We start from the raw sequence: 14,765 nt of genomic DNA on the forward strand, positions 1-14,765 counted from the left end.
CCTGGAATTTTGAGTACAGCGGCAAAACCTTAGATTAACATAATTGGGAGAAAACAGGCCAGAGTTTGGCTTAAAATTTTACAGCTTGACCTCCCACTTGTCCCGATCCTGAGAAGAAGCTCAAAGGACAGTCAATCTCCTGATGAAGACCAACAGATCATCGTGGACTTGAAGAATTAACAGCAGGCTGGTAAGAACAGTGTGACATAACTGTTTAAAGGCACTGAATGTGATATTTTGCCAGGCTGGGACTTAATCTAAAAGGAAAATACTGAAAAGAAACAGAGAAGAAACAGATTGTGTTTGCTGGAGATTCAAGACAACAAAGGACACTTTGAGAAGGATACAGGGGCCAGTGGGAAGGTGAAGCCCAGAGGAGTATAATTGGGTTGAAATTGAAGCCTGAACTCATGATGGGGTTTAGAGATGTCCACCAGATCACAACAAAGAGGTAAACAAAAATAGAAAACACACATATACAAATTGTTACATGTGAAATTATTTTTGGAAAGAATCAGAAGTAAGATAGTTTGAATCAAGACCTCAGCGAAAAGATGCATAATTGATGCAAGTGAACCGCTAGACAAATCTGTTAGAGAGACAACTTTAGCAGAATGGATGGCAAAACTAGTAGAAAATAGGGATATTGTTTTGAACTGCCGTGCGACGCTTCTCCAGTCTCTTGCAGATTACAACCAGGCGATTGGGTCCTCATACGAGTACTCCAGAGAAAGAATTGGAACTCACCCCGGTGGGAAGGTCCATACCAAGTACTCCTAACGACACCAACAGCTTGCAAAATCGATGTGCAACTTTGCTAAAACAATGTCGGACTCTGTAGTTTTCTCTGGTCCCCTCCCCAATCAGACCAGGAGTGACATGTTTAGCCGCATGTTCTCCTTAAATTGCTGGCTGTCTGAGTGGTGTCCCAGAAACGATGTGGGCTTCATAGATAATTGGCAAACCTTCTGGAGGAAACCTGGTCTTGTTAGGAGAGACGGCATCCATCCCACTTTGGATGGAGCAGCTCTCATTTCTAGAAATATGGACAAATTTATTAAACCCCCCAAAATATGACTATCCAGAGTTGGGACCAGGAAGCAGAGTTGCAGTCTTACACGCCTCTCTGCAGCTTCTCTCCTCCTGCTACCCCCCCAAAAACCCATCTCCATAGAAACTGTGTTAGCTTCCAAAAAGACAAAAAACAAACTAAAAACCAGCAACAAACAACTTAAACATAAACAATTACAAAGAAAGAACAATGCAGTATCCACATCTGAACCAAAGAGTAAAACAGTGAAATGTGGATTATTAAATATTAGGTCTCTCTCCTCCAAGTCTCTGTTAGTACATGACTTAATAATTGATCAACAAATTGATTTACTCTGCCTTACAGAAACCTGGTTGCAGCAGGATGATTATGTTAGTTTAAATGAATCAACACCCCCGAGTCATTCTAACTACCAGAAACCTCGAAGCACAGGCCGAGGGGGCGGTGTGGCAGCAATTTTTCACACCAGCCTATTAATTAATGAAAGACCAAGACAGACTTTTAATTCATTTGAAAGCCTGATGCTTAACATTGTCCACCCCAGCTGTGAAACTCAGAAACCAGTCTTACTTGTTATCATATATCGTCCACCTGGGCCTTACACAGAGTTTCTGTCTGATTTCTCAGACTTTTTATCTAATTTAGTTCTGAGCTCAAATAAAATAATTATTGTGGGTGATTTTAACATCCATGTAGATGCTAAAAATGACAGCCTCAACATGGCATTTAGTCTGTTATTAGACTCAATCGGCTTCTCTCAAAATGTAAAAGAACCCACCCACCACTTTAATCACACTCTAGATCTTGTTTTAACATATGGCATAGAAACTGAACATTTAACAGTGTTTCCTTAAAACCCTCTCCTGTCTGATCATTTCCTGATAACATTTACATTTACAATAATTGATTACACAGCGGTGGAGAGTAGATTTTATCAAAGTAGATGTCTTTCTGAAAGCGCTGTAACTAAGTTTAAGAATATAATCCACCCACTGTTATCATCTTCAATGCCCTGTACCAACATAGAGCAGAGCAGCTATCTGAACGCTACCCCAACAGAGGTCGATTATCTTGTTAATAATTTCACCTCCTCACTACGTACGACTCTGGATACTGTAGCTCCAGTGAAAACTAAGGTCTCTAATCAGAAGTACCTGACTCCGTGGTATAATTCTCAAACACGTACCCTAAAGCAGATGACTCGTAATCTGGAGAGGAAATGGCGTGTCACAAATTTAGAGGATCATCATTTAGCCTGGAGAAATAGTTTGCTGCTTTATAAGAAAGCCCTCCGCAAAGCCAGAACATCTTACTATTCATCACTGATTGAAGAAAATAAGAACAACCCCAGGTTTCTCTTCAGCACTGTAGCCAGGCTGACAAAAAGTCAGAGCACTGTTGAGCCAACCATCCCTTTAACGTTAACTAGTAATGACTTCATGAACTTCTTCACAAATAAAATTTTTATCATTAGAGAAAAAATTACCAGTAATCATCCCACAGATGTAATATTATCTACAGCTACTCTTAGTACCATTGATGTTAAGTTAGAGTCTTTTTCTCCAATTGATCTTTCTGAGTTAACTTCAATAATTACTTCCTCCAAACCATCAACGTGTCTTTTAGACCCCATTCCTACAAAACTGCTCAAAGAAGTCCTGCCATTAATTAATTCTTCGATCTTAAATATGATCAACCTATCTCTAATAATCGGCTATGTACCACAGGCCTTCAAGCTGGCTGTAGTTAAACCTTTACTCAAAAAGCCATCTCTAGACCCAGCAGTCTTAGCTAATTATAGGCCAATCTCCAACCTTCCTTTCATATCAAAAATCCTTGAAAGAGTAGTTGTCAAACAGCTAACAGATCATCTGCAGAGGAATGGTTTATTTGAAGAGTTTCACTCAGGTTTCAGAGCTCATCACAGCACAGAAACAGCTTTAGTGAAGGTTACAAATGATCTTCTTATGGCCTCTGACAGTGGACTCATCTCTGTGCTTGTCCTGCTAGACCTCAGTGCAGCGTTCGATACTGTTGACCATAATATCCTATTAGAGCGATTAGAACATGCTGTAGGTATTACAGGTACTGCACTGCAGTGGTTTGTATCATATCTATCTAATAGACTCCAATTTGTGCATGTAAATGGAGAGTCCTCTTCACACACTGAGGTTAATTATGGAGTTCCACAGGGTTCAGTGCTAGGACCAATTCTGTTTACATTATACATGTTTCCCTTAGGCAGCATCATTAGAAGACATAGCATACATTTTCACTGCTATGCCGATGACACCCAGCTCTATCTGTCCATGAAGCCAGATAACACACACCAATTAGTTAAACTGCAGGAATGTCTTAAAGACATAAAGACCTGAATGGCCGCTAACTTTCTGCTTCTTAATTCAGATAAAACTGAGGTTATTGTACTCGGCCCGGAAAATCTTAGAAATATGGTATCTAACCAGATTCTTACTCTGGATGGCATTACCTTGGCCTCCAGTAACGCTGTGAGGAACCTTGGAGTCATTTTTGACCAGGACATGTCCTTCAACGCACATATTAAACAAATATGTAAGACTGCTTTCTTCCATTTGCGCAACATCTCTAAAATTAGAAATATCCTGTCTCAGAGTGACGCTGAAAAACTAGTTCATGCATTTATTACTTCCAGGCTGGACTACTGTAATTCATTATTATCAGGATGTCCAAAAAACTCACTGAAAAGCCTTCAGCTAATCCAAAATGCTGCAGCAAGAGTACTGACAGGGACTAGAAAGAGAGCATATTTCTCCTGTTTTGGCTTCCCTTCATTGGCTTCCTGTTAAGTCCAGAATTGAATTCAAAATCCTGCTCCTCACATACAAGGTCTTAAACAATCAGGCCCCATCTTATCTTAATGACCTTGTAGTACCATATCACCCTATTAGAGCACTTCGCTCTCGCTCTGCAGGCCTACTTGTTGTTCCTAGAGTATTTAAAAGTAGAATGGGAGGCAGAGCCTTCAGTTTTCAGGCCCCTCTTCTGTGGAACCAGCTTCCAGTTTGGATTCGGGAGACAGACACTATCTCTACTTTTAAGATTAGGCTTAAAACTTTCCTTTTTGCTAAAGCATATATTTAGGGCTGGACCAGGTGACCCTGAATCCTCCCTTAGTTATGCTGCAATAGACGTAGGCTGCCGGGGGATTCCCATGATGCATTGAGTTTTTCCTTTCCAGTCACCTTTCTCACTCACTATGTATTAATAGACCTCTCTGCATTGAATCATATCTGTTATTAACCTCTGTCTCTCTTCCACAGCATGTCTTTTATCCTGTCTTCCTTCTCTCACCCCAACCGGTCGCAGCAGATGGCCGCCCCTCCCTGAGCCTGGTTCCGCCGGAGGTTTCTTCCTGTTAAAAGGGAGTTTTTCCTTCCCACTGTCGCCAAAGTGCTTGCTCATAGGGGGTCATATGATTGTTGGGTTTTTCTCTGTATCTATGAAGCGCCTTGAGGCGACTTTTGTTGTGATTTGGCGCTATATAAATAAAATTGAATTGAATTGAATTGAGAGGCCCTCTTGGATCCACCAGAGTCATTGCAAAAAAGTGGAAGTGAGTGACAGCATAACTTAAAGACACCACCACCCCGACTCTTTGGTGATTTATAAGGTGAAGAGAGGGCTGATTGGGTATATCCCGCCTTCTCCTTCTCGCCTGTAGTCTACTCACCAGAGCAAATCGGTGTGTCTGGTCACCATGAAGATTATTCTGCTTACCACCTTGGCCCTGCTGCTTACAGCATGGACCCTGATGCACTTAAAGGTTCAAGAAGTCAACTTGCATAGAAGGGCATGGACCAGCATCAACAAAGAGCAAAATCAGGAAATTGATGCCATAAGAATAACTGTTATGCAACACCGAGTTGCCCTGGACATGATCTTGGCAGAAAAGGGCGGACTGTGTGTTTTGTTTAATACAACTTGTTGTACTTATATTCCAGACAATGTGCATTCTGACAATATGACAAATGCTCTACAATTACTTAGAAACATTCAACAGGCACAGGTAACCGATTGGGCAAATTCACAAAGTAATTGGTGGGATTGGCTTATGAGCGGCTCATGGAAAATGCTGATGTTTAAGGTTTTGATGTTTATTGGTGTAATACTTATCATGTTTTGTATTTTTATTACATGCATTATTCCCTGTGTGAGAGGAATGGTATCAAGAATGATATCCCAATCTCTTGTTGCATATGTCACTGTGCCAGACGAGGAAGAAGGAGAAGACGATGAGTATGAAACTAATGTGATGAATGATTATGTTTGAATGATACACATTTTATGACGACTAGACCGAAAGCACTCACAATGTAGGGTCTGTGTCTGAAACACATTGATGTATCTGCTGTATCTTTTGAATTCAGCTACAACAGGAGGGAATGTTGGAAGATTTTGAGTTTTGTGTTATGTTTATTTGTAGCTTCATTTAAAGGAAGAAGAGCTTGTGAATTGGACAATTGCAGGAAAAGGGAGTGAGACATTGTGTGCAGAAAAATGTGCTGTGACAGCTAAACGCCTTTTTCCTGTTTCAACAGATAAGCTAACGGTTTCTCCTTTTAAGGAGTTGTTATCAGTCCTATACATGCCACACCTACTAGTGTTGTAAAAGCTTGTTTGAGTATAAATAAAGGATGTACTGAGAGCCCCGCGTGATTCTCTCTGTGTCACATCTGTTGCGCACACAGGACAGATAGTGCCGGGGCATCGCCCATGTACATGTAAAAATCTTTGAGTCTGTGTTTCTTTGCCTCCTAAGAGTTTTCTCCTCACACCCACCATCTTAACCTTGGGACAAGCACATACTCTGCACAGATGTTCCTGTATACTCTGTATGTATGCACTACCTGCTAGCATCTTGCACTCAGCTGTTATGTGCTGGATTATCTCAAGGGCATCTCTATACAGCCTGCATTTGGGTTTTTTGCTGGTGTGGTAGACCACAGCCTCTATTGATCTCAGACCCAGAGCTCATTCCTGTGCTGCCACAATTACTGCTTCTGTGCCATCTTCCAATCCAGCCATTAGCCACTTCTTCTATCTGCTGGTGTTTGCTGTGCAGTCGACTGTCCTTCTATAATAGTTTCTCTCCTTGCTCCTTTTATTTTACAGGTTTGTGCTACCTGAGGTATTCACAAAATATGCGATAATTTGTGGCCATCTTTCTGATGTACTCATGGCTCTTTCTCGTTTCATCCTGGATAGTAGTTCTTACACTCACTAGTCTTTGGCCTCCTTCTTTCCACTTGGTGTATAGTCTCAGGGTGCTGGATTTTGCACGTAACCCTTCAGGGGCTTTCTAGTCTTATTGTCAGTGGTGTCTATTTTCTTCTATGGCCAGCTTATTGTCCAAGCAGGGCATCTGATAACCAGCAGGGTGTAGCTGTCCATTATTCTTCCCATTAAGCTAACGTCTCAGGACTTGCCTTACTCTTCAAAGGTATAGCCTGTGGGATTCCACGGTACTTGTAACTATCCTCATTTTCTACAATGTAATGCTTCTGGTAGTACAATCCTCTCAGTTCTGACTAACTTACTTCTCCTTATTACTACTTTAATGTTTTCTGATATTGTTGATCCTAGTGGTGGGGATCAACAAATCAATGTCTCATTCACTCCTGGCAAACAGCTTGATGTCATCCATGTAGAGATGGTGGCTGATATTTAGTCCCTTCCATAGTTGGCATCCATGACCAGTCTTGTTAATGATCTGGCTGAGGGCTATCAGGACTATCCAGAACAGCAGTGGGGATAGAGCATATCTTTGTAAATGGTGATAACTTCTGCAATTGGCTTGAAGTTGGTGTTTAGGGTTGTTTGCCATATCGACATCTAATTCCCGATGAAGGCTCTGACTTTATTGTCTTTTGTACTTGTCAGAATCAGAATAATCTTTATTTGACTAGTGAGTCAATTTCCTTGTTTGTGTGCACTATAATTTTTCTTCATGTCCACAGCCACAGATAGCAAGTTGGAGCAGCTGTATACAAAGTAAGACTGAATATCTGTCTGCTGAAGGGCTTATTTATGAAAACTATTTTTTGGTGTTTTGTTCAGATATTAAATCAATATTAAATTCTTTCTTTGTTCTTGATTGTTTTTCTTATCTTTCAGAAGATGCTGGCCTTCAGGAGCTTTTAGATGAACATAAGATTGATCTCAGGAAGAAATATAAACATGTGACTGAAAGAGCTGATGAAACGGGCAGTGGAACTGTCTATCAGGGAATCTATGCAAAGTTCCATATCACAGAGAGACAAATTAAAACTGTTTATACCCAGCACGAGGTGAGGCAGCTAGAAATGGCTTCCAAGGAGAAACCCATGCATGACACTCAAATCAGGTGCCAAGACATTTTTGAAGCCTTACCTGAACAACAGAAACCCATCAGAGTGGTTCTTACGACTGGTGTTGCTGGAGTTGGAAAAACATTCTCAGTACAGAAGTTCGCTCTGGACTGGGCAGAAGGTTTGGAAAACCAAGACATTGATGTGGTGGTCTTACTTTCATTCTGGGAGCTGAACATGATCAGAGATGACTGGTACAGTCTTCTGGAACTGCTTGATGTTTTTCATCCAATATTACGAAAGGTCACAGCAGAGCAACTCGCTGTCTGCAAACTTTTGTTCATCTTTGACGGCCTGGATGAAAGCAGACTTTCACTGAATTTCACTAAAGTGAAGCTCGTGTCTGATGTCACACAGAAGTCATCAGTTAGCGAGCTGCTGACAAATCTCATCAAGGGGAATCTGCTTCCCTCGGCTCTCATCTGGATAACTTCTCGACCCGCAGCAGCCAGTCAGATCCCTCCTACATGTGTTGACAGGGTAACAGAAGTACGAGGCTTCACTGACGCCCAGAAGGAGGAGTACTTCAGGAGGAGATTCAATGATGAAGAGCTGTCCAGCAGAATCATCTCCCACATGAAGACATTCAGAAGTCTCCACATCATGTGTAGAATCCCAGTCTTCTGCTGGATCACTGCTACAGTTCTGGAGAACATGTTGACTAGAGAGGAGAGCTGCCCAAGACCATGACTGACATGTACTTACATTTTCTACTAATTCAACCAAAAAAATATGAGTACCATGAGGGACATAAAACACGTCCACAAAAACTGATGGAGACTGATAAGCAAGATATTCTGAAGCTGGGAAGCCTGGCATTTGAACATCTAGAGAAAGGAAACATTGTGTTTTACCGAGAAGACATGGAGCGACATGGTATCAATGGTGCAGGAGTCTCTTTGTACTCAAGAGTCTGTACAAATGTCTTCAAAAGAGAATGTGGTATCTCTCAGAAACCAGTCTACTACTTTGTTCATCTGAGCTTTCAGGAGTTTCTGGCTGCAGTCTACATGTTTCACTGTTACACCAACCAGAAGACAGAAGTGCTTCAGAAGTTCCTGAGAAATGGTCTTTGTATTTATCCTTAATCTTTAGTATCTTATTCAACATCATCCACAGATATATTCTTTTTGGATAAATTTTTGTGGAGAATCATGCAGAAATCCCTCGAAAGTAAAAATGGCCACCTGGACCTGTTTGTTTTCTTCCTTCATGGTCTCTTTCTGGAGTCCAACCAGAGACTCTTAGGAGATCTGCTTGGTCAGACAGAGACAAATACGCAAATAAATGACAGACTCATAGACCTTTTCAATTCAAAGAATTCAATTCAAACAATGACACTAAACAGCTATAGAAACTTCAGAGGCCTGTGGGGTCAAACAGAGGACAGACCCAGAGCATTATCAATCACCCAGCAAGTCATCAACAATGTGACGACAATGAACATTTACAACATGTCTCCGGACAGAAGCATCAACATCATCTACTGTCTGTTGGAGATGAATGACCACACATTGCATCAGGAAATCCAAGAGTTCCTGAGGTCAAAGACCAAATTAGGGAGAGCCCTCTCGGAGTCCCAGTGCACTTTTCTGGTCATAATGCTGCAAACATTTGAAGAGGTTCTGGATGAGTTGGATCTGTGGAAGTTTAACACAACATTGGTGGGAAAATGGAAATTGATTCCAGCTGTGAGGAACTGCAGAAAGGCTCGGTGAGACAAGGCGTGATTAACATCTTAAATCAGTGTTAATTAAGCTGTTCTGGTTTTTTTGTTTTTGTTTTTGTTTTTTGTGGTTGATTATTTTTCCTGTGTGTGTGTTTTATCTTTTTTATTTATCTTTTGTAGTGATAAAAGAATGAGGGTATTGCATATAATGTACAATGATATAAGGATAAAGGTTGTCCTTGTTACTGAAATTATTGCTATTATTTACATTTATTTTGCCTAATCCATTATTTGAGAAAGAATACTGTTAGACCTGGCCTCTCCCTTAGATAGTGTGAGGTTTTCGGCCATTCTGGATGGGCTCAGCATAAGTGGATGGATGCAGTAATAAAACAATGTGACTGTGGTTCTCATTGTTGTGGTTGTTTGTTTTGTCTTTGCCTTGTTGTTGCCTTGAGTGTTATTGACTAAGTTTTTAGGTGCAATGTCATTTTGGGTGACTTAGCATCAGAAGGCCACCATTGCATCACTTTTTCACACCTAATTCAAATCTACATGATTATCATATCTGCATTTGTACACCTTTGGGCCTTTAGGGCAAAGGACAAGGGAGTGAACTGATGAGGACATCTAGTGGGCAAATAATATAAGATAACCACAGATTTGTGCGTGAGCACCCCATTTCCACATGAAATGTATGAAAAACGTGCTATCTTTATAACAAATTTTTAAAAATGTATCTGTCATTGTAGACTTTCTGGATGTCAACTGTCACTGACTCACTATGAAACCATAGCCTCAGCTCTAAAGGCCAAGAACTCCCATGTGACAGAGCTGGACCTGAGCTTGAATGTGATGCAGGATTCAGGAGTGGATCTGCTGTCTGCTGCATTGAAGAGCCCAAATTGTAGACTGGAAACTCTGAGGTCAGTTTACTGAATGTGCCTTAGTTTGAAGTGTTAAGCAAGTCCCTTATAAACTGACACCTGTGCTGTGTGATGAATGTAATGTTCCCTGTCTCTGCCCCCCTCCCCCGTGGTGATGCATTGGATATATTTGTGGCCTAGTGTGATATTTTATGTGTTAGTAATCTCTGTTTTCAGTACTTTCAGTACTGGTTTTCCTTTTAGATATGGCTACTGAAGATTGGTTTTAGTTAGAATGCTCTGCCTCCAGTGTCTTTCAAATTGGGTCCTTTACAATCCATACACCAAACCAATAGTCGAGGATAAAATCAACAATTCTGTTCTCTAGGTTTAAAAAAAAGAAAGAAAAAGGTTACCTCACAGTAATCTGAGATAGGAAAGTTTGTTTGTTTGTTTTTTAATTCAGGTGTCCTATGGTTACTTATTTTTATGGACAATTTTGCTGTGTTTAAAATTTGTCGTAGTTTACGGTGAAGAATGTAGGTGTCTGTCACAAAACGGCTGTGTGTAGGCAGGAGAGGACTCAAATGCAAAACTCACCGAGATGGAACGTGAACTCAAAAGCACAGCTTTATTGCTGAAAACAAGGCCAAACGATACAAAACTAAACTGGGAAAACTAATAATAAATCATACACAGGGGGAGAAAAAAAAAAGGGGGCTAATCACACACAGCTATGAGGGAGGACGCGACACTAACAAAGAGAAACACAGGGCTTAAATACACTGAGGAATAACTATGGAAATGAGACACAGAAGGAGAGCACAGCTGGGAGTAATTGGACCGGATAAGACAAGGGAAGCAAAACTAGAAACAATGACATGAGACACATACCTTCAAAGTAAAACAGTAAACACACAAACTAAACTCTAGACATGTAAACTTAACAGACTGGGGAGACAGAACATAGGGACCTGGAACATGGGAGAGAAAGGCACAGTAGACATAACACGGAACACAGGGAAGCCATCACACAAAACCTAAGAACTTAACCCGTGACAGCCGTAATTGAAACCTAGGGAAATGACAATAATCAAAATGGTACAACCAAGGACTCAGAAAATAAACCATAATATAAAAAATACAAAAACTCAAAATGCTGGGTCACAAAGACCCAGAACCGTGACACTGTCATAATGGTGTAACGTTGAAGGGAAATGTCATTCAATTTTATTTCAGAAACGGTCAGTGATTAGGACAGTATTGTGAACAGCCACATTTAAAAACACATAATAATAATAATAATAATCGTGGATTACATTTATATAGCGCTTTTCTAGGCACCCAAAGCGCTTTACAACTCCACTATTCATCCACTCTCACATTCACACACTGGTGGAGGCAAGCTACAGTTGTAGCCACAGCTGCCCTGGGGCAGACTGACAGCTGTATAATCAATGGTTTTATTCACATGCTCTATACTTTGTGTAGATTGTATGGCTGCAAACTGTCAGACCAGGTGTGCTACACTTGTCTCAGCTCTGAAGTCTAACTGCTTCCATGTGAAAACCTCGACCTGAGTTTCAACAGCTTGATGGATTCAGGAGCAGAACAACTGTCTGACCTTGTGAGGGGCCCACACTGTAGACTCGACACTCTGAGGTCAGACATCATGTTTTGGTTGTTTGTTGAGATTATAATGTTAAAGTGATGGAAACCCTAAACAACAGATATGAGCATTATACTGGTACACCCTAAGTATCCTAATGGTCATTTGTTTTCATATTCTGTGGTTCAATTATCCATACTGAGCTACTATCATTGTGTGTCTGTGTGTCTGTGTGTCTGTGTTCCAGGGGCCAGAGCAGGCGACATTGAAGGAAATTTAAAACTGCTGGCTAAGGGTAAACGTAAATTCAGTAAAATCATAATTCACGTCGGCAGTAATGACACCCGGTTACGCCAATCGGAGGTCACTGAAATCAATATTGAATCGGTGTGCAACTTTGCCAAAACAATGTCAGACACTGTAGTTTTCTCTGGTCACCTCCACAATCAGACCAGGAGTGACATGTTTAGCCGCATGTTCTCCTTAAATTGCTGGCTGTCTGAGTGGTGTCCCAGAAACGATGTGGGCTTCATAGATAATTGGCAAACCTTCTGGAGGAAACCTGGTCTTGTTAGGAGAGACGGCATCCATCCCACTTTGGATGGAGCAGCTCTCATTTCTAGAAATATGGACAAATTTATTAAACCCCCCAAAATATGACTATCCAGAGTTGGGACCAGGAAGCAGAGTTGCAGTCTTACACGCCTCTCTGCAGCTTCTCTCCTCCTGCTACCCCCCCAAAAACCCATCTCCATTGAGACTGTGTCAGCTCCCAAAAAGACAAAAAACAAACTAAAAACCAGCAACAAACAACTTAAACATAAACAATTACAAAGAAAGAACAATGCAGTATCCACATCTGAACCAAAGAGTAAAACAGTGAAATGTGGATTATTAAATATTAGGTCTCTCTCCTCCAAGTCTCTGTTAGTACATGACTTAATAATTGATCAACAAATCGATTTACTCTGCCTTACAGAAACCTGGTTGCAGCAGGATGATTATGTTAGTTTAAATGAATCAACACCCCCGAGTCATTCTAACTACCAGAAATCTCGAAGCACAGGCCGAGGGGGCGGTGTGGCAGCAATTTTTCACACCAGCCTATTAATCAACGAAAGACCAGGACAGACTTTTAATTCATTTGAAAGCCTGATGCTTAGCCTTGTTCACCCCAGCTGTAAAACTCAGAAACCAGTCTTACTTGTTATCATATATCGTCCACCTGGGCCTTACACAGAGTTTCTGTCTGATTTCTCAGACTTTTTATCTGATTTAGTTCTGAGCTCAGATAAAAATAATTATTGTGGGTGATTTTAACATCCATGTAGATGCTAAAAATGACAGCCTCAACTTGGCATTTAATCTGTTATTAGACTCAATTGGCTTCTCTCAAAATGTAAAAGAACCCACCCACCACTTTAATCACCCTCTAGATCTTGTTTTAACATATGGCATAGAAACTGAACATTTAACAGCGTTTCCTGAAAACCCTCTCCTGTCTGATCATTTCCTGATAACATTTACATTTACAATAATTGATTACACAGCAGTGGAGAGTAGACTTTATCAAAGTAGATGTCTTTCTGAAAGCGCTGTAACTAAGTTTAAGAATATAATCCACCCACTGTTATCATCTTCAATGCCCTGTACCAACATAGAGCAGAGCAGCTATCTGAACGCTACCCCATCAGAGGTCGATTATCTTGTTAATAATTGTACCTCCTCACTACGTACGACTCTGGATACTGTAGCTCCTGTGAAAACTAAGGTCTCTAATCAGAAGTACCTGACTCCGTGGTATAATTCTCAAACACGTAGCCTAAAGCAGATGACTCGTAATCTGGAGAGGAAATGGCGTGTCACAAATTTAGAGGATCATCATTTAGCCTGGAGAAATAGTTTGTTGCTTTATAAGAGAGCCCTCCGCAAAGCCAGAACATCTTACTATTCATCACTGATTGAAGAAAATAAGAACAACCCCAGGTTTCTCTTCAGCACTGTAGCCAGGCTGACAAAAAGTCAGAGCACTGTTGAGCCAACCATCCCTTTAACGTTAGCTAGTAATGACTTCATGAACTTCTTCACAAATAAAATTTTTATCATTAGAGAAAAAATGACCAATAATCATCCCACAGATGTAATATTATCTACAGCTACTTTCAGTACCATTGATGTTAAGTTAGACTCTTTTTCTCCAATTGATCTTTCTGAGTTAACTTCAATAATTACTTCCTTCAAACCATCAACGTGTCTTTTAGACCCCATTCCTACAAAACTGCTCAAAGAAGTCCTGCCATTAATTAATTCTTCGATCTTAAATATGATCAACCTATCTCTAATAATCGGCTATGTACCACAGGCCTTCAAGCTGGCTGTAGTTAAACCTTTACTCAAAAAGCCATCTCTAGACCCAGCAGTCTTAACTAATTATAGGCCAATCTCCAACCTTCCTTTCATATCAAAAATCCTTGAAAGAGTAGTTGTCAAACAGCTAACAGATCATCTGCAGAGGAATGGCTTATTTGAAGAGTTTCAGTCAGGTTTCAGAGCTCATCACAGCACAGAAACAGCTTTAGTGAAGGTTACAAATGATCTTCTTATGGCCTCTGACAGTGGACTCATCTCTGTGCTTGTCCTGCTAGACCTTAGTGCAGCATTCGATACTGTTGACCATAATATCCTATTAGAGCGATTAGAACATGCTGTAGGTATTACAGGTACTGCACTGCAGTGGTTTGTATCATATCTATCTAATAGACTCCAATTTGTACATGTAAATGGAGAGTCCTCTTCACACACTGAGGTTAATTATGGAGTTCCACAGGGTTCAGTGCTAGGACCAATTCTGTTTACATTATACATGCTTCCCTTAGGCAGTATCATTAGAAGACATAGCATACATTTTCACTGCTATGCAGATGACACCCAGCTCTATCTGTCCATGAAGCCAGATAACACACACCAATTAGTTAAACTTCAGGAATGTCTTAAAGACATAAAGACCTGGATGGCCGCTAACTTTCTGCTTCTTAATTCAGATAAAACTGAGGTTATTGTACTCGGCCCTGAAAATCATAGAAATATGGTATCTAACCAGATTCTTACTCTGGATGGCATTACCTTGGTCTCCAGTAACGCTGTGAGGAACCTTGGAGTCATGTTTGACCAAGACATGTTCTTC

The 14,765-nt window shown here is 40.7% G+C and overlaps 1 pseudogene; it reads left to right on the forward strand.

Annotated features, from left to right (window-relative positions):
* The first annotated feature begins 6,266 nt into the window (after positions 1-6,266).
* LOC146369571 (NACHT, LRR and PYD domains-containing protein 12-like) overlaps positions 6,267-14,765 on the forward strand; it is a 335,320-nt pseudogene continuing 326,821 nt past the window's right edge.

This window comes from Perissodus microlepis, chromosome 17, assembly GCF_051167445.1.
Source record: "Perissodus microlepis isolate ML-2025 ecotype Zambia chromosome 17, ASM5116744v1, whole genome shotgun sequence".
Lineage (NCBI taxonomy): Eukaryota > Metazoa > Chordata > Actinopteri > Cichliformes > Cichlidae > Perissodus > Perissodus microlepis.